At 49.4% G+C, this 18113-nt stretch overlaps 29 non-coding genes across 29 annotated transcripts; all 29 read right to left on the reverse strand.

Moving 5' to 3' along the window:
* Positions 1 to 1700: 1700 nt before the first annotated feature.
* Positions 1701 to 1773, reverse strand: Trnak-uuu. The gene has a single exon. It is a non-coding gene; the product is annotated as a tRNA-Lys (tRNA).
* Positions 1774 to 2313: 540 nt separating this feature from the next.
* Positions 2314 to 2386, reverse strand: Trnaf-gaa. Its single transcript has one exon. It is a non-coding gene; the product is annotated as a tRNA-Phe (tRNA).
* A 580-nt stretch (positions 2387 to 2966) lies between these two features.
* On the reverse strand, positions 2967 to 3048 carry Trnas-uga. Its single transcript has one exon. It is a non-coding gene; the product is annotated as a tRNA-Ser (tRNA).
* Positions 3049 to 3788: 740 nt separating this feature from the next.
* Positions 3789 to 3870, reverse strand: Trnas-cga. Its single transcript has one exon. It is a non-coding gene; the product is annotated as a tRNA-Ser (tRNA).
* Positions 3871 to 4008: 138 nt separating this feature from the next.
* On the reverse strand, positions 4009 to 4081 carry Trnak-uuu. Its single transcript has one exon. It is a non-coding gene; the product is annotated as a tRNA-Lys (tRNA).
* Positions 4082 to 4621: 540 nt separating this feature from the next.
* Trnaf-gaa lies at positions 4622 to 4694 on the reverse strand. Its single transcript has one exon. It is a non-coding gene; the product is annotated as a tRNA-Phe (tRNA).
* Positions 4695 to 5274: 580 nt separating this feature from the next.
* Trnas-uga lies at positions 5275 to 5356 on the reverse strand. The gene has a single exon. It is a non-coding gene; the product is annotated as a tRNA-Ser (tRNA).
* A 740-nt stretch (positions 5357 to 6096) lies between these two features.
* Trnas-cga lies at positions 6097 to 6178 on the reverse strand. Its single transcript has one exon. It is a non-coding gene; the product is annotated as a tRNA-Ser (tRNA).
* Positions 6179 to 6316: 138 nt separating this feature from the next.
* On the reverse strand, positions 6317 to 6389 carry Trnak-uuu. The gene has a single exon. It is a non-coding gene; the product is annotated as a tRNA-Lys (tRNA).
* A 540-nt stretch (positions 6390 to 6929) lies between these two features.
* Trnaf-gaa lies at positions 6930 to 7002 on the reverse strand. Its single transcript has one exon. It is a non-coding gene; the product is annotated as a tRNA-Phe (tRNA).
* Positions 7003 to 7582: 580 nt separating this feature from the next.
* Trnas-uga lies at positions 7583 to 7664 on the reverse strand. The gene has a single exon. It is a non-coding gene; the product is annotated as a tRNA-Ser (tRNA).
* Positions 7665 to 8404: 740 nt separating this feature from the next.
* On the reverse strand, positions 8405 to 8486 carry Trnas-cga. Its single transcript has one exon. It is a non-coding gene; the product is annotated as a tRNA-Ser (tRNA).
* A 138-nt stretch (positions 8487 to 8624) lies between these two features.
* On the reverse strand, positions 8625 to 8697 carry Trnak-uuu. Its single transcript has one exon. It is a non-coding gene; the product is annotated as a tRNA-Lys (tRNA).
* Positions 8698 to 9237: 540 nt separating this feature from the next.
* Positions 9238 to 9310, reverse strand: Trnaf-gaa. Its single transcript has one exon. It is a non-coding gene; the product is annotated as a tRNA-Phe (tRNA).
* A 580-nt stretch (positions 9311 to 9890) lies between these two features.
* Positions 9891 to 9972, reverse strand: Trnas-uga. The gene has a single exon. It is a non-coding gene; the product is annotated as a tRNA-Ser (tRNA).
* Positions 9973 to 10712: 740 nt separating this feature from the next.
* Trnas-cga lies at positions 10713 to 10794 on the reverse strand. The gene has a single exon. It is a non-coding gene; the product is annotated as a tRNA-Ser (tRNA).
* A 138-nt stretch (positions 10795 to 10932) lies between these two features.
* On the reverse strand, positions 10933 to 11005 carry Trnak-uuu. Its single transcript has one exon. It is a non-coding gene; the product is annotated as a tRNA-Lys (tRNA).
* Positions 11006 to 11545: 540 nt separating this feature from the next.
* On the reverse strand, positions 11546 to 11618 carry Trnaf-gaa. The gene has a single exon. It is a non-coding gene; the product is annotated as a tRNA-Phe (tRNA).
* A 580-nt stretch (positions 11619 to 12198) lies between these two features.
* On the reverse strand, positions 12199 to 12280 carry Trnas-uga. Its single transcript has one exon. It is a non-coding gene; the product is annotated as a tRNA-Ser (tRNA).
* A 740-nt stretch (positions 12281 to 13020) lies between these two features.
* Positions 13021 to 13102, reverse strand: Trnas-cga. The gene has a single exon. It is a non-coding gene; the product is annotated as a tRNA-Ser (tRNA).
* A 138-nt stretch (positions 13103 to 13240) lies between these two features.
* Positions 13241 to 13313, reverse strand: Trnak-uuu. Its single transcript has one exon. It is a non-coding gene; the product is annotated as a tRNA-Lys (tRNA).
* A 540-nt stretch (positions 13314 to 13853) lies between these two features.
* Positions 13854 to 13926, reverse strand: Trnaf-gaa. Its single transcript has one exon. It is a non-coding gene; the product is annotated as a tRNA-Phe (tRNA).
* A 580-nt stretch (positions 13927 to 14506) lies between these two features.
* On the reverse strand, positions 14507 to 14588 carry Trnas-uga. The gene has a single exon. It is a non-coding gene; the product is annotated as a tRNA-Ser (tRNA).
* Positions 14589 to 15328: 740 nt separating this feature from the next.
* Positions 15329 to 15410, reverse strand: Trnas-cga. Its single transcript has one exon. It is a non-coding gene; the product is annotated as a tRNA-Ser (tRNA).
* A 138-nt stretch (positions 15411 to 15548) lies between these two features.
* Trnak-uuu lies at positions 15549 to 15621 on the reverse strand. Its single transcript has one exon. It is a non-coding gene; the product is annotated as a tRNA-Lys (tRNA).
* Positions 15622 to 16161: 540 nt separating this feature from the next.
* Positions 16162 to 16234, reverse strand: Trnaf-gaa. The gene has a single exon. It is a non-coding gene; the product is annotated as a tRNA-Phe (tRNA).
* Positions 16235 to 16814: 580 nt separating this feature from the next.
* On the reverse strand, positions 16815 to 16896 carry Trnas-uga. Its single transcript has one exon. It is a non-coding gene; the product is annotated as a tRNA-Ser (tRNA).
* A 740-nt stretch (positions 16897 to 17636) lies between these two features.
* Positions 17637 to 17718, reverse strand: Trnas-cga. The gene has a single exon. It is a non-coding gene; the product is annotated as a tRNA-Ser (tRNA).
* Positions 17719 to 17856: 138 nt separating this feature from the next.
* On the reverse strand, positions 17857 to 17929 carry Trnak-uuu. The gene has a single exon. It is a non-coding gene; the product is annotated as a tRNA-Lys (tRNA).
* Positions 17930 to 18113: the final 184 nt, after the last annotated feature.

The following is an 18113-nucleotide window of genomic DNA, read 5'->3' on the forward strand; positions in this document are numbered from 1 at the left end:
GTCTTCATCGTCCGCCCAGGAGAGCGGCGTAGGATTGGTCGTGTCTCCGTCCGACAGACTGCCGCCGGTAGGGTCAGCCGACGCGGTTTTCCTGGACGCGCGAGTCTGCGAATTGCGCTGTTTACGAGATTCCGTGTCAGGACTAATCTTTTTCGAAGGGGGCGAAATTTCCCGGCCGCCGGTACCCTTTCCTAGCATACCCTTAAGTTTCCGACTTTGTTCTCGCACACGTTTTTCTCGTTGCGTGGCAAAGTCAGTATCCTGCAACTTGGTCTTTACGTTCCGTACGGAGGCAACAGAGTGCTGTTCTACATCCATAACCAAGTTCTCCGCGTGAGGCGGAGAAAGGTGCAAGGTATCCGCTGGAGCAGTAATGTTACTGGGGGATGGGTTGGAGTCCGCGACCTTGTCAGGAGTGGCAGTAAGTGCACAATCCCCAGCAGGGATGTCCGACACAACAGGCACTGAAGTAGCAACATCACATGGGGAGGACGTTTGACACTGTAGAACCGTTGAGGCAGGCGCGGTGTCGCAAACGGCGACAGTAATAGCACCTGATTCCGGAATGCTCTGAACACGTTCATTAACAAGTGAAGTCGCGGAAGTCGTCTCCTGCAACGGAGCAGAACGGTTGGTCGGACGACATTCAGTGCTAACGTCAGGGACATTGTCAACAACAGGCGTATGTGGAACAACAGTTACACTAGGAAGAATAGACACACCCGCAACAACCGGTTCACGAGCTAAAGAGTCAGCCGGTGGCGGAGAACCTCTAAGAAGGGCACCTGCGTAACTACCTGAGTTTTCTAGGGGCAACTGCACAGGGCGCCGACGGGGACAAGAATTCCGCATATGTTCAGTAGAATGACAGAGAGAACACGTTGGAGGTTGGCCGGTGTAGGAGACGAAAGCCCTATGGCCGCCTATGATAACGAAGGACGGAATGTGTTTCTTTAAGTCCATCCGCACAGTACGGACGCCATTATCACATTGATAAACATACGCGGACGACCAATAATCTTTAGTGACAGCAAAGATAGTCCCATATAAACTTAATGCACGGCGAATTTCATCCAAGGGCACTTCAAAAGGCAGATGGAAAACCTTCACATTTCGTACACCATAACCGGCATGTAGAACCTGCACGTCACTAATAGTCCCATCAGCATGTTTAAACTTCCGAACCCCGCCATTGACGGCCACCAAACGCTCACATAGTTCACTATCAAGGAGTTTCAAGAACACGGAATTAACAATAAAATCTAAATGAACACCGTCAAGCAAAGCTGGGTCTATTTGCAATTCCGATCGGATCCAATGATGTATTTCAAAAGCCGTGGGACGCGGAAATTCGCGATCAAACAACAACTGAATAGTATTGGACCGGTTGTACGACACCATTTTCCACAATAAATCCTTGAAAAACTTACAAAAAGAGAAGAAACACGCTGAGTATAGACACCAGGCCGCTGCAAACCACGACGACCAACGATGTAAACACAGCTGCTAGCGGAGCTCGCGACGGGCACGTCCGCTCGCCGCAACCACTCGGCCACGACTGCCGTTAGCGCGGTATTCTCCGGACACATGCAACTGCTACCGTTTAAAGCACTGTGGTGTCAGAAAACGGCGTAGCTGCATTATTTTCTGTAGCGTCTCCACCGCTACCAGACGAATCGCTACAAATGTATTAAAATTTCCACCTGGACAGGGACTTGACACCTGGGCCCTTAGGTTAAAAGCCTAATGCTCTACCGACTGAGCTATCCGGGCTCACACGAGGCTGCAAAACCTCCCACGACGCACAACTATACATTGACTCATGTCCTTTACTGTTGTGCAATCGCTGTATGGGGCCGTTAACAAATAAAACGTCGCCTAAATGCTGTCTACAAACTTATCGCGCTAAGCTCGTAACACACTATCGAAGACTGCTGGCACATGATGCAACAACAAATTGCACCAGTTGTTACGTCTCATACGTTGGAGCAGAGAATTTACGTGTTTTGTCGACACTCACTGGGCAATTGGAAAATTCACAAGCATTTCGAATGCAATGTTTCCCACGCTTTCGCTCATTTCACGGTTCCGTTGAAGACGTTCTTCACCACCTGACACAGAAAAAGGAATGCAGTCGGTAGGATATTTTTAATTCTTTTGCTTCTAGGGGAGTTAGTTGTCTAGTGAGTTCCTCTTATGGCATGCACTAGACAACCAGAACAGCTACAGGAGAGAGTCATTTTTGTTGTCAGCGGTAGTTGCATTATCACAAACGCAGAGTAATTCCATTGGCGTCGCATCAAAACGAATCCCTGCCGAAACCCGGGATCGAACCAGGGACCTTTAGATCTTCAGTCTAACGCTCTCCCAACTGAGCTATTTCGGCTGACGTTGAAGGTTCTCATTTGCATGTGTTCATTAACCTCTGCCTCGTTGCCAATTTCACAGTCACCTTCGTCTGATAAGACACAGGGGCGCTGAAAGGCGAGCAGCCGATGCAGTGAAGTTACACACACATTTCTTCTTCTTCCGTCATCGTAACAAGCAAACATGTCGACTCGATTCGTGTAATATTGACTTCGCTGACGCTAGAAAACCCGTGTCATATCGATGCCAGGGGCAACTCGTGTGCGGAGAACGAGACACAAGAAGGAGTGAGTCTCTCCACCGTATGGGAGGCAGTATCTAGCAGATACACACGGTAAAACATTCGACTTGCGTTAGCTCACACGTCATCGTCTGCAAGCTAAAATGGACACATCTGCACTGCCCAGTGAGGCGACACTTGTACTAACACCTGGTGGACGCCTGTGAGACGCGGAGATGAGCTGCGGCTTCTGGGCGCGACTGTAGCGCTGCGCCCTGGATCAAATAGCACTGCACATTGCTGGTGACCCACGTGTTTAGTAGTGACGCAACTGCTAGGATGCAGCTGAACGTCCGCCATTTGAGAGCGAGAAAATTTTCGCAGTCGGCAGGACTCGAACCTACGCTCCCAGAGCGAATCTGATTTCAAGTCAGACGCCTTAACCACTCGGCCACGACTGCCGGTGGCGGAAGCGACTCCCGACAACTGAAACCGCCATCTTTAGAAGCAATCTGGTGGCAGAAAACGGCGTGGCCTCACTCTTTCCTGTACGGTTTCCATTAGCCGTTACGAAAGTGTATTAATTTTCGCCCAGTCAGGGACTTGAACACAGGTGTATTAATTTTCGCCCAGACAGGGACTTGAACCCAGGACCCTTTGGTTGAAAACCTAACGCTCTACCGACTCAGCTATGCGGACCCACGCAAGAGCATTATCGTACAGCTGCGTGGTGTGCGAGTGATTCGCATGTCGTAATTACTGGCTTACGGCTCCAATGGCGACTTCACCGACTTCCCACTGACGCACCGCTGACGCTAGTTTTCTGTCGTCTTAAAACGATGGACATACCTCCAAGCAGCTGCGAGATCTTAAGAAAAGAAACGCTGCACCACTGCTTTTGCCGCACTCGAGTGATTGAAATTGCGATTCTTAAAAAGAAAATGAGATGTTCGCTCTGTCCATCACTTTCGAGCACATCTGTGTACTCACGATCTCAGCGACGGCTTTCTGCAGTCCCAGCGTCAGTGTCAGTGTGAGGTGAACCGATAGCCAGAGTAAGCAGCGGTCGTCGCGAAAACTCAGTATTCTTAAAACGGAAATTTTCGTCTTGTTGAGAATGGCGTCACTGGTTTGCACCCGCATTCGCCCACACATGTCACATGTGTGCGAAAATGTTTGCTCCTCTTTACGCAAAATCGCACGCAGCCGGTAGGATTCGAACCTACGCTCCCAGAGGGAATCTGATTTCGAGTCAGACGCCTTAACCACTCGGCCACGACTGCCGTTAGCGCGGTGTTCTCCGGACACATGCAACTGCTACCGTTTAAAGCACTGTGGTGTCAGAAAACGGCGTAGCTGCATTATTTTCTGTAGCGTCTCCACCGCTACCAGACGAATCGCTACCAAAGTATTAAAATTTCCGCCTGGACAGGGACTTGAAACCTGGGCCCTTAGGTTAAAAGCCTAATGCTCAACCGACTGAGCTATCCGGGCTCACACGAGGCTGCAAAACCTCCCACGACGCACAACTATACATTGACTCATGTCCTTTACTGTTGTGCAATCGCTGTATGGGGCCGTTAACAAATAAAACGTCGCCTAAATGCTGTCTACAAACTTACCGCGCTAAGCTCGTAACACACTATCGAAGACTGCTGGCACATGATGCAACAACAAATTGCACCAGTTGTTACGTCTCATACGTTGGAGCAGAGAATTTACGTGTTTTGTTGACACTCACTGGGCAATTGGAAAATTCACAAGCATTTCGAATGCAATGTTTCCCACGCTTTCGCTCATTTCACGGTTCCGTTGAAGACGTTCTTCACCACCTGACACAGAAAAAGGAATGCAGTCGGTAGGATATTTTTAATTCTTTTGCTTCTAGGGTAGTTAGTTGTCTAGTGAGTTCCTCTTATGGCATGCACTAGACAACCAGAACAGCTACAGGAGAGAGTCATTTTTGTTGTCAGCGGTAGTTGCATTATCACAAACGCAGAGTAATTCCATTGGCGTCGCATCAAAACGAATCCCTGCCGAAACCCGGGATCGAACCAGGGACCTTTAGATCTTCAGTCTAACGCTCTCCCAACTGAGCTATTTCGGCTGACGTTGAAGGTTCTCATTTGCATGTGTTTATTAACCTCTGCCTCGTTGCCAATTTCACAGTCACCTTCGTCTGATAAGACACAGGGGCGCTGAAAGGCGAGCAGCCGATGCAGTGAAGTTACACACACATTTCTTCTTCTTCCGTCATCGTAACAAGCAAACATGTCGACTCGATTCGTGTAATATTGACTTCGCTGACGCTAGAAAACCCGTGTCATATCGATGCCAGGGGCAACTCGTGTGCGGAGAACGAGACACAAGAAGGAGTGAGTCTCTCCACCGTATGGGAGGCAGTATCTAGCAGATACACACGGTAAAACATTCGACTTGCGTTAGCTCACACGTCATCGTCTGCAAGCTAAAATGGACACATCTGCACTGCCCAGTGAGGCGACACTTGTACTAACACCTGGTGGACGCCTGTGAGACGCGGGGATGAGCTGCGGCTTCTGGGCGCGACTGTAGCGCTGCGCCCTGGATCAAATAGCACTGCACATTGCTGGTGACCCACGTGTTTAGTAGTGACGCAACTGCTAGGATGCAGCTAAACGTCCGCCATTTGAGAGCGAGAAAATTTTCGCAGTCGGCAGGACTCGAACCTACGCTCCCAGAGGGAATCTGATTTCAAGTCAGACGCCTTAACCACTCGGCCACGACTGCCGGTGGCGGAAGCGACTCCCGACAACTGTAACCGCCATCTTTAGAAGCAATCTGGTGGCAGAAAACGGCGTGGCCTCACTCTTTCCTGTACGGTTTCCATTAGCCGTTACGAAAGTGTATTAATTTTCGCCCAGTCAGGGACTTGAACACAGGTGTATTAATTTTCGCCCAGACAGGGACTTGAACCCAGGACCCTTTGGTTGAAAACCTAACGCTCTACCGACTCAGCTATGCGGACCCACGCAAGAGCATTATCGTACAGCTGCGTGGTGTGCGAGTGATTCGCATGTCATAATTACTGGCTTACGGCTCCAATGGCGACTTCACCGACTTCCCACTGATGCACCGCTGACGCTACTTTTCTGTCGTCTTAAAACGATGGACATACCTCCAAGCAGCTGCGAGATCTTAAGAAAAGAAACGCTGCACCACTGCTTTTGCCGCACTCGAGTGATTGAAATTGCGATTCTTAAAAAGAAAATGAGATGTTCGCTCTGTCCATCACTTTCGAGCACATCTGTGTACTCACGATCTCAGCGACGGCTTTCTGCAGTCCCAGCGTCAGTGTCAGTGTGAGGTGAACCGATAGCCAGAGTAAGCAGCGGTCGTCGCGAAAACTCAGTATTCTTAAAACGGAAATTTTCGTCTTGTTGAGAATGGCGTCACTGGTTTGCACCCGCATTCGCCCACACATGTCACATGTGTGCGAAAATGTTTGCTCCTCTTTACGCAAAATCGCACGCAGCCGGTAGGATTCGAACCTACGCTCCCAGAGGGAATCTGATTTCGAGTCAGACGCCTTAACCACTCGGCCACGACTGCCGTTAGCGCGGTGTTCTCCGGACACATGCAACTGCTACCGTTTAAAGCACTGTGGTGTCAGAAAACGGCGTAGCTGCATTATTTTCTGTAGCGTCTCCACCGCTACCAGACGAATCGCTACCAAAGTATTAAAATTTCCGCCTGGACAGGGACTTGAAACCTGGGCCCTTAGGTTAAAAGCCTAATGCTCAACCAATTGAGCTATCCGGGCTCACACGAGGCTGCAAAACCTCCCACGACGCACAACTATACATTGACTCATGTCCTTTACTGTTGTGCAATCGCTGTATGGGGCCGTTAACAAATAAAACGTCGCCTAAATGCTGTCTACAAACTTACCGCGCTAAGCTCGTAACACACTATCGAAGACTGCTGGCACATGATGCAACAACAAATTGCACCAGTTGTTACGTCTCATACGTTGGAGCAGAGAATTTACGTGTTTTGTTGACACTCACTGGGCAATTGGAAAATTCACAAGCATTTCGAATGCAATGTTTCCCACGCTTTCGCTCATTTCACGGTTCCGTTGAAGACGTTCTTCACCACCTGACACAGAAAAAGGAATGCAGTCGGTAGGATATTTTTAATTCTTTTGCTTCTAGGGTAGTTAGTTGTCTAGTGAGTTCCTCTTATGGCATGCACTAGACAACCAGAACAGCTACAGGAGAGAGTCATTTTTGTTGTCAGCGGTAGTTGCATTATCACAAACGCAGAGTAATTCCATTGGCGTCGCATCAAAACGAATCCCTGCCGAAACCCGGGATCGAACCAGGGACCTTTAGATCTTCAGTCTAACGCTCTCCCAACTGAGCTATTTCGGCTGACGTTGAAGGTTCTCATTTGCATGTGTTTATTAACCTCTGCCTCGTTGCCAATTTCACAGTCACCTTCGTCTGATAAGACACAGGGGCGCTGAAAGGCGAGCAGCCGATGCAGTGAAGTTACACACACATTTCTTCTTCTTCCGTCATCGTAACAAGCAAACATGTCGACTCGATTCGTGTAATATTGACTTCGCTGACGCTAGAAAACCCGTGCTATATCGATGCCAGGGGCAACTCGTGTGCGGAGAACGAGACACAAGAAGGAGTGAGTCTCTCCACCGTATGAGTGGCAGTATCTAGCAGATACACACGGTAAAACATTCGACTTGCGTTAGCTCACACGTCATCGTCTGCAAGCTAAAATGGACACATCTGCACTGCCCAGTGAGGCGACACTTGTACTAACACCTGGTGGACGCCTGTGAGACGCGGAGATGAGCTGCGGCTTCTGGGGGCGACTGTAGCGCTGCGCCCTGGATCAAATAGCACTGCACATTGCTGGTGACCCACGTGTTTAGTAGTGACGCAACTGCTAGGATGCAGCTGAACGTACGCCATTTGAGAGCGAGAAAATTTTCGCAGTAGGCAGGACTCGAACCTACGCTCCCAGAGGGAATCTGATTTCAAATCAGACGCCTTAACCACTCGGCCACGACTGCCGGTGGCGGAAGCGACTCCCGACAACTGAAACCGCCATCTTTAGAAGCAATCTGGTGGCAGAAAACGGCGTGGCCTCACTCTTTCCTGTACAGTTTCCATTAGCCGTTACGAAAGTGTATTAATTTTCGCCCAGACAGGGACTTGAACACAGGTGTATTAATTTTCGCCCAGACAGGGACTTGAACCCAGGACCCTTTGGTTGAAAACCTAACGCTCTACCGACTCAGCTATGCGGACCCACGCACGAGCATTTTCGTACAGCTGCGTGGTGTGCGAGTGATTCGCATGTCGTAATTACTGGCTTACGGCTCCAATGGCGACTTCACCGACTTCCCACTGACGCACCGCTGACGCTAGTTTTCTGTCGTCTTAAAACGATGGACATACCTCCAAGCAGCTGCGAGATCTTAAGAAAAGAAACGCTGCACCACTGCTTTTGCCGCACTCGAGTGATTGAAATTGCGATTCTTAAAAAGAAAATGAGATGTTCGCTGTGTCCATCACTTTCGAGCACATCTGTGTACTCACGATCTCAGCGACGGCTTTCTGCAGTCCCAGCGTCAGTGTCAGTGTGAGGTGAACCGATAGCCAGAGTAAGCAGCGGTCGTCGCGAAAACTCAGTATTCTTAAAACGGAAATTTTCGTCTTGTTGAGAATGGCGTCACTGGTTTGCACCCGCATTCGCCCACACATGTCACATGTGTGCGAAAATGTTTGCTCCTCTTTACGCAAAATCGCACGCAGCCGGTAGGATTCGAACCTACGCTCCCAGAGGGAATCTGATTTCGAGTCAGACGCCTTAACCACTCGGCCACGACTGCCGTTAGCGCGGTGTTCTCCGGACACATGCAACTGCTACCGTTTAAAGCACTGTGGTGTCAGAAAACGGCGTAGCTGCATTATTTTCTGTAGCGTCTCCACCGCTACCAGACGAATCGCTACCAAAGTATTAAAATTTCCGCCTGGACAGGGACTTGAAACCTGGGCCCTTAGGTTAAAAGCCTAATGCTCTACCGACTGAGCTATCCGGGCTCACATGAGGCTGCAAAACCTCCCACGACGCACAACTATACATTGACTCATGTCCTTTACTGTTGTGCAATCGCTGTATGGGGCCGTTAACAAATAAAACGTCGCCTAAATGCTGTCTACAAACTTATCGCGCTAAGCTCGTAACACACTATCGAAGACTGCTGGCACATGATGCAACAACAAATTGCACCAGTTGTTACGTCTCATACGTTGGAGCAGAGAATTTACGTGTTTTGTCGACACTCAGTGGGCAATTGGAAAATTCACAAGCATTTCGAATGCAATGTTTCCCACGCTTTCGCTCATTTCACGGTTCCGTTGAAGACGTTCTTCACCACCTGACACAGAAAAAGGAATGCAGTCGGTAGGATATTTTTAATTCTTTTGCTTCTAGGGGAGTTAGTTGTCTAGTGAGTTCCTCTTATGGCATGCACTAGACAACCAGAACAGCTACAGGAGAGAGTCATTTTTGTTGTCAGCGGTAGTTGCATTATCACAAACGCAGAGTAATTCCATTGGCGTCGCATCAAAACGAATCCCTGCCGAAACCCGGGATCGAACCAGGGACCTTTACACCTTCAGTCTAACGCTCTCCCAACTGAGCTATTTCGGCTGACGTTGAAGGTTGTCATTTGCATGTGTTCATTAAACTCTGTCTCGTTGCCAATTTCACAGTCACCTTCGTCTGATAAGACACAGGGGCGCTGAAAGGCGAGCAGCCGATGCAGTGAAGTTACACACACATTTCTTCTTCTTCCGTCATCGTAACAAGCAAACATGTCGACTCGATTCGTGTAATATTGACTTCGCTGACGCTAGAAAACCCGTGCTATATCGATGCCAGGGGCAACTCGTGTGCGGAGAACGAGACACAAGAAGGAGTGAGTCTCTCCACCGTATGAGTGGCAGTATCTAGCAGATACACACGGTAAAACATTCGACTTGCGTTAGCTCACACGTCATCGTCTGCAAGCTAAAATGGACACATCTGCACTGCCCAGTGAGGCGACACTTGTACTAACACCTGGTGGACGCCTGTGAGACGCGGAGATGAGCTGCGGCTTCTGGGGGCGACTGTAGCGCTGCGCCCTGGATCAAATAGCACTGCACATTGCTGGTGACCCACGTGTTTAGTAGTGACGCAACTGCTAGGATGCAGCTGAACGTACGCCATTTGAGAGCGAGAAAATTTTCGCAGTAGGCAGGACTCGAACCTACGCTCCCAGAGGGAATCTGATTTCAAATCAGACGCCTTAACCACTCGGCCACGACTGCCGGTGGCGGAAGCGACTCCCGACAACTGAAACCGCCATCTTTAGAAGCAATCTGGTGGCAGAAAACGGCGTGGCCTCACTCTTTCCTGTACAGTTTCCATTAGCCGTTACGAAAGTGTATTAATTTTCGCCCAGACAGGGACTTGAACACAGGTGTATTAATTTTCGCCCAGACAGGGACTTGAACCCAGGACCCTTTGGTTGAAAACCTAACGCTCTACCGACTCAGCTATGCGGACCCACGCACGAGCATTTTCGTACAGCTGCGTGGTGTGCGAGTGATTCGCATGTCGTAATTACTGGCTTACGGCTCCAATGGCGACTTCACCGACTTCCCACTGACGCACCGCTGACGCTAGTTTTCTGTCGTCTTAAAACGATGGACATACCTCCAAGCAGCTGCGAGATCTTAAGAAAAGAAACGCTGCACCACTGCTTTTGCCGCACTCGAGTGATTGAAATTGCGATTCTTAAAAAGAAAATGAGATGTTCGCTGTGTCCATCACTTTCGAGCACATCTGTGTACTCACGATCTCAGCGACGGCTTTCTGCAGTCCCAGCGTCAGTGTCAGTGTGAGGTGAACCGATAGCCAGAGTAAGCAGCGGTCGTCGCGAAAACTCAGTATTCTTAAAACGGAAATTTTCGTCTTGTTGAGAATGGCGTCACTGGTTTGCACCCGCATTCGCCCACACATGTCACATGTGTGCGAAAATGTTTGCTCCTCTTTACGCAAAATCGCACGCAGCCGGTAGGATTCGAACCTACGCTCCCAGAGGGAATCTGATTTCGAGTCAGACGCCTTAACCACTCGGCCACGACTGCCGTTAGCGCGGTGTTCTCCGGACACATGCAACTGCTACCGTTTAAAGCACTGTGGTGTCAGAAAACGGCGTAGCTGCATTATTTTCTGTAGCGTCTCCACCGCTACCAGACGAATCGCTACCAAAGTATTAAAATTTCCGCCTGGACAGGGACTTGAAACCTGGGCCCTTAGGTTAAAAGCCTAATGCTCTACCGACTGAGCTATCCGGGCTCACATGAGGCTGCAAAACCTCCCACGACGCACAACTATACATTGACTCATGTCCTTTACTGTTGTGCAATCGCTGTATGGGGCCGTTAACAAATAAAACGTCGCCTAAATGCTGTCTACAAACTTATCGCGCTAAGCTCGTAACACACTATCGAAGACTGCTGGCACATGATGCAACAACAAATTGCACCAGTTGTTACGTCTCATACGTTGGAGCAGAGAATTTACGTGTTTTGTCGACACTCAGTGGGCAATTGGAAAATTCACAAGCATTTCGAATGCAATGTTTCCCACGCTTTCGCTCATTTCACGGTTCCGTTGAAGACGTTCTTCACCACCTGACACAGAAAAAGGAATGCAGTCGGTAGGATATTTTTAATTCTTTTGCTTCTAGGGGAGTTAGTTGTCTAGTGAGTTCCTCTTATGGCATGCACTAGACAACCAGAACAGCTACAGGAGAGAGTCATTTTTGTTGTCAGCGGTAGTTGCATTATCACAAACGCAGAGTAATTCCATTGGCGTCGCATCAAAACGAATCCCTGCCGAAACCCGGGATCGAACCAGGGACCTTTACACCTTCAGTCTAACGCTCTCCCAACTGAGCTATTTCGGCTGACGTTGAAGGTTGTCATTTGCATGTGTTCATTAAACTCTGTCTCGTTGCCAATTTCACAGTCACCTTCGTCTGATAAGACACAGGGGCGCTGAAAGGCGAGCAGCCGATGCAGTGAAGTTACACACACATTTCTTCTTCTTCCGTCATCGTAACAAGCAAACATGTCGACTCGATTCGTGTAATATTGACTTCGCTGACGCTAGAAAACCCGTGCTATATCGATGCCAGGGGCAACTCGTGTGCGGAGAACGAGACACAAGAAGGAGTGAGTCTCTCCACCGTATGAGTGGCAGTATCTAGCAGATACACACGGTAAAACATTCGACTTGCGTTAGCTCACACGTCATCGTCTGCAAGCTAAAATGGACACATCTGCACTGCCCAGTGAGGCGACACTTGTACTAACACCTGGTGGACGCCTGTGAGACGCGGAGATGAGCTGCGGCTTCTGGGGGCGACTGTAGCGCTGCGCCCTGGATCAAATAGCACTGCACATTGCTGGTGACCCACGTGTTTAGTAGTGACGCAACTGCTAGGATGCAGCTGAACGTACGCCATTTGAGAGCGAGAAAATTTTCGCAGTAGGCAGGACTCGAACCTACGCTCCCAGAGGGAATCTGATTTCAAATCAGACGCCTTAACCACTCGGCCACGACTGCCGGTGGCGGAAGCGACTCCCGACAACTGAAACCGCCATCTTTAGAAGCAATCTGGTGGCAGAAAACGGCGTGGCCTCACTCTTTCCTGTACAGTTTCCATTAGCCGTTACGAAAGTGTATTAATTTTCGCCCAGACAGGGACTTGAACACAGGTGTATTAATTTTCGCCCAGACAGGGACTTGAACCCAGGACCCTTTGGTTGAAAACCTAACGCTCTACCGACTCAGCTATGCGGACCCACGCACGAGCATTTTCGTACAGCTGCGTGGTGTGCGAGTGATTCGCATGTCGTAATTACTGGCTTACGGCTCCAATGGCGACTTCACCGACTTCCCACTGACGCACCGCTGACGCTAGTTTTCTGTCGTCTTAAAACGATGGACATACCTCCAAGCAGCTGCGAGATCTTAAGAAAAGAAACGCTGCACCACTGCTTTTGCCGCACTCGAGTGATTGAAATTGCGATTCTTAAAAAGAAAATGAGATGTTCGCTGTGTCCATCACTTTCGAGCACATCTGTGTACTCACGATCTCAGCGACGGCTTTCTGCAGTCCCAGCGTCAGTGTCAGTGTGAGGTGAACCGATAGCCAGAGTAAGCAGCGGTCGTCGCGAAAACTCAGTATTCTTAAAACGGAAATTTTCGTCTTGTTGAGAATGGCGTCACTGGTTTGCACCCGCATTCGCCCACACATGTCACATGTGTGCGAAAATGTTTGCTCCTCTTTACGCAAAATCGCACGCAGCCGGTAGGATTCGAACCTACGCTCCCAGAGGGAATCTGATTTCGAGTCAGACGCCTTAACCACTCGGCCACGACTGCCGTTAGCGCGGTGTTCTCCGGACACATGCAACTGCTACCGTTTAAAGCACTGTGGTGTCAGAAAACGGCGTAGCTGCATTATTTTCTGTAGCGTCTCCACCGCTACCAGACGAATCGCTACCAAAGTATTAAAATTTCCGCCTGGACAGGGACTTGAAACCTGGGCCCTTAGGTTAAAAGCCTAATGCTCTACCGACTGAGCTATCCGGGCTCACATGAGGCTGCAAAACCTCCCACGACGCACAACTATACATTGACTCATGTCCTTTACTGTTGTGCAATCGCTGTATGGGGCCGTTAACAAATAAAACGTCGCCTAAATGCTGTCTACAAACTTATCGCGCTAAGCTCGTAACACACTATCGAAGACTGCTGGCACATGATGCAACAACAAATTGCACCAGTTGTTACGTCTCATACGTTGGAGCAGAGAATTTACGTGTTTTGTCGACACTCAGTGGGCAATTGGAAAATTCACAAGCATTTCGAATGCAATGTTTCCCACGCTTTCGCTCATTTCACGGTTCCGTTGAAGACGTTCTTCACCACCTGACACAGAAAAAGGAATGCAGTCGGTAGGATATTTTTAATTCTTTTGCTTCTAGGGGAGTTAGTTGTCTAGTGAGTTCCTCTTATGGCATGCACTAGACAACCAGAACAGCTACAGGAGAGAGTCATTTTTGTTGTCAGCGGTAGTTGCATTATCACAAACGCAGAGTAATTCCATTGGCGTCGCATCAAAACGAATCCCTGCCGAAACCCGGGATCGAACCAGGGACCTTTACACCTTCAGTCTAACGCTCTCCCAACTGAGCTATTTCGGCTGACGTTGAAGGTTGTCATTTGCATGTGTTCATTAAACTCTGTCTCGTTGCCAATTTCACAGTCACCTTCGTCTGATAAGACACAGGGGCGCTGAAAGGCGAGCAGCCGATGCAGTGAAGTTACACACACATTTCTTCTTCTTCCGTCATCGTAACAAGCAAACATGTCGACTCGATTCGTGTAATATTGACTTCGCTGACGCTAGAAAACCCGTGCTATATCGATGCCAGGGGCAACTCGTGTGCGGAGAACGAGACACAAGAAGGAGTGAGTCTCTCCACCGTATGAGTGGCAGTATCTAGCAGATACACACGGTAAAACATTCGACTTGCGTTAGCTCACACGTCATCGTCTGCAAGCTAAAATGGACACATCTGCACTGCCCAGTGAGGCGACACTTGTACTAACACCTGGTGGACGCCTGTGAGACGCGGAGATGAGCTGCGGCTTCTGGGGGCGACTGTAGCGCTGCGCCCTGGATCAAATAGCACTGCACATTGCTGGTGACCCACGTGTTTAGTAGTGACGCAACTGCTAGGATGCAGCTGAACGTACGCCATTTGAGAGCGAGAAAATTTTCGCAGTAGGCAGGACTCGAACCTACGCTCCCAGAGGGAATCTGATTTCAAATCAGACGCCTTAACCACTCGGCCACGACTGCCGGTGGCGGAAGCGACTCCCGACAACTGAAACCGCCATCTTTAGAAGCAATCTGGTGGCAGAAAACGGCGTGGCCTCACTCTTTCCTGTACAGTTTCCATTAGCCGTTACGAAAGTGTATTAATTTTCGCCCAGACAGGGACTTGAACACAGGTGTATTAATTTTCGCCCAGACAGGGACTTGAACCCAGGACCCTTTGGTTGAAAACCTAACGCTCTACCGACTCAGCTATGCGGACCCACGCACGAGCATTTTCGTACAGCTGCGTGGTGTGCGAGTGATTCGCATGTCGTAATTACTGGCTTACGGCTCCAATGGCGACTTCACCGACTTCCCACTGACGCACCGCTGACGCTAGTTTTCTGTCGTCTTAAAACGATGGACATACCTCCAAGCAGCTGCGAGATCTTAAGAAAAGAAACGCTGCACCACTGCTTTTGCCGCACTCGAGTGATTGAAATTGCGATTCTTAAAAAGAAAATGAGATGTTCGCTGTGTCCATCACTTTCGAGCACATCTGTGTACTCACGATCTCAGCGACGGCTTTCTGCAGTCCCAGCGTCAGTGTCAGTGTGAGGTGAACCGATAGCCAGAGTAAGCAGCGGTCGTCGCGAAAACTCAGTATTCTTAAAACGGAAATTTTCGTCTTGTTGAGAATGGCGTCACTGGTTTGCACCCGCATTCGCCCACACATGTCACATGTGTGCGAAAATGTTTGCTCCTCTTTACGCAAAATCGCACGCAGCCGGTAGGATTCGAACCTACGCTCCCAGAGGGAATCTGATTTCGAGTCAGACGCCTTAACCACTCGGCCACGACTGCCGTTAGCGCGGTGTTCTCCGGACACATGCAACTGCTACCGTTTAAAGCACTGTGGTGTCAGAAAACGGCGTAGCTGCATTATTTTCTGTAGCGTCTCCACCGCTACCAGACGAATCGCTACCAAAGTATTAAAATTTCCGCCTGGACAGGGACTTGAAACCTGGGCCCTTAGGTTAAAAGCCTAATGCTCTACCGACTGAGCTATCCGGGCTCACATGAGGCTGCAAAACCTCCCACGACGCACAACTATACATTGACTCATGTCCTTTACTGTTGTGCAATCGCTGTATGGGGCCGTTAACAAATAAAACGTCGCCTAAATGCTGTCTACAAACTTATCGCGCTAAGCTCGTAACACACTATCGAAGACTGCTGGCACATGATGCAACAACAAATTGCACCAGTTGTTACGTCTCATACGTTGGAGCAGAGAATTTACGTGTTTTGTCGACACTCAGTGGGCAATTGGAAAATTCACAAGCATTTCGAATGCAATGTTTCCCACGCTTTCGCTCATTTCACGGTTCCGTTGAAGACGTTCTTCACCACCTGACACAGAAAAAGGAATGCAGTCGGTAGGATATTTTTAATTCTTTTGCTTCTAGGGGAGTTAGTTGTCTAGTGAGTTCCTCTTATGGCATGCACTAGACAACCAGAACAGCTACAGGAGAGAGTCATTTTTGTTGTCAGCGGTAGTTGCATTATCACAAACGCAGAGTAATTCCATTGGCGTCGCATCAAAACGAATCCCTGCCGAAACCCGGGATCGAACCAGGGACCTTTACACCTTCAGTCTAACGCTCTCCCAACTGAGCTATTTCGGCTGACGTTGAAGGTTGTCATTTGCATGTGTTCATTAAACTCTGTCTCGTTGCCAATTTCACAGTCACCTTCGTCTGATAAGACACAGGGGCGCTGAAAGGCGAGCAGCCGATGCAGTGAAGTTACACACACATTTCTTCTTCTTCCGTCATCGTAACAAGCAAACATGTCGACTCGATTCGTGTAATATTGACTTCGCTGACGCTAGAAAACCCGTGCTATATCGATGCCAGGGGCAACTCGTGTGCGGAGAACGAGACACAAGAAGGAGTGAGTCTCTCCACCGTATGAGTGGCAGTATCTAGCAGATACACACGGTAAAACATTCGACTTGCGTTAGCTCACACGTCATCGTCTGCAAGCTAAAATGGACACATCTGCACTGCCCAGTGAGGCGACACTTGTACTAACACCTGGTGGACGCCTGTGAGACGCGGAGATGAGCTGCGGCTTCTGGGGGCGACTGTAGCGCTGCGCCCTGGATCAAATAGCACTGCACATTGCTGGTGACCCACGTGTTTAGTAGTGACGCAACTGCTAGGATGCAGCTGAACGTACGCCATTTGAGAGCGAGAAAATTTTCGCAGTAGGCAGGACTCGAACCTACGCTCCCAGAGGGAATCTGATTTCAAATCAGACGCCTTAACCACTCGGCCACGACTGCCGGTGGCGGAAGCGACTCCCGACAACTGAAACCGCCATCTTTAGAAGCAATCTGGTGGCAGAAAACGGCGTGGCCTCACTCTTTCCTGTACAGTTTCCATTAGCCGTTACGAAAGTGTATTAATTTTCGCCCAGACAGGGACTTGAACACAGGTGTATTAATTTTCGCCCAGACAGGGACTTGAACCCAGGACCCTTTGGTTGAAAACCTAACGCTCTACCGACTCAGCTATGCGGACCCACGCACGAGCATTTTCGTACAGCTGCGTGGTGTGCGAGTGATTCGCATGTCGTAATTACTGGCTTACGGCTCCAATGGCGACTTCACCGACTTCCCACTGACGCACCGCTGACGCTAGTTTTCTGTCGTCTTAAAACGATGGACATACCTCCAAGCAGCTGCGAGATCTTAAGAAAAGAAACGCTGCACCACTGCTTTTGCCGCACTCGAGTGATTGAAATTGCGATTCTTAAAAAGAAAATGAGATGTTCGCTGTGTCCATCACTTTCGAGCACATCTGTGTACTCACGATCTCAGCGACGGCTTTCTGCAGTCCCAGCGTCAGTGTCAGTGTGAGGTGAACCGATAGCCAGAGTAAGCAGCGGTCGTCGCGAAAACTCAGTATTCTTAAAACGGAAATTTTCGTCTTGTTGAGAATGGCGTCACTGGTTTGCACCCGCATTCGCCCACACATGTCACATGTGTGCGAAAATGTTTGCTCCTCTTTACGCAAAATCGCACGCAGCCGGTAGGATTCGAACCTACGCTCCCAGAGGGAATCTGATTTCGAGTCAGACGCCTTAACCACTCGGCCACGACTGCCGTTAGCGCGGTGTTCTCCGGACACATGCAACTGCTACCGTTTAAAGCACTGTGGTGTCAGAAAACGGCGTAGCTGCATTATTTTCTGTAGCGTCTCCACCGCTACCAGACGAATCGCTACCAAAGTATTAAAATTTCCGCCTGGACAGGGACTTGAAACCTGGGCCCTTAGGTTAAAAGCCTAATGCTCTACCGACTGAGCTATCCGGGCTCACATGAGGCTGCAAAACCTCCCACGACGCACAACTATACATTGACTCATGTCCTTTACTGTTGTGCAATCGCTGTATGGGGCCGTTAACAAATAAAACGTCGCCTAAATGCTGTCTACAAACTTATCGCGCTAAGCTCGTAACACACTATCGAAGACTGCTGGCACATGATGCAACAACAAA

The sequence above is a fragment of the Schistocerca americana genome, unplaced genomic scaffold (assembly GCF_021461395.2).
Source record: "Schistocerca americana isolate TAMUIC-IGC-003095 unplaced genomic scaffold, iqSchAmer2.1 HiC_scaffold_550, whole genome shotgun sequence".
NCBI lineage: Eukaryota > Metazoa > Arthropoda > Insecta > Orthoptera > Acrididae > Schistocerca > Schistocerca americana.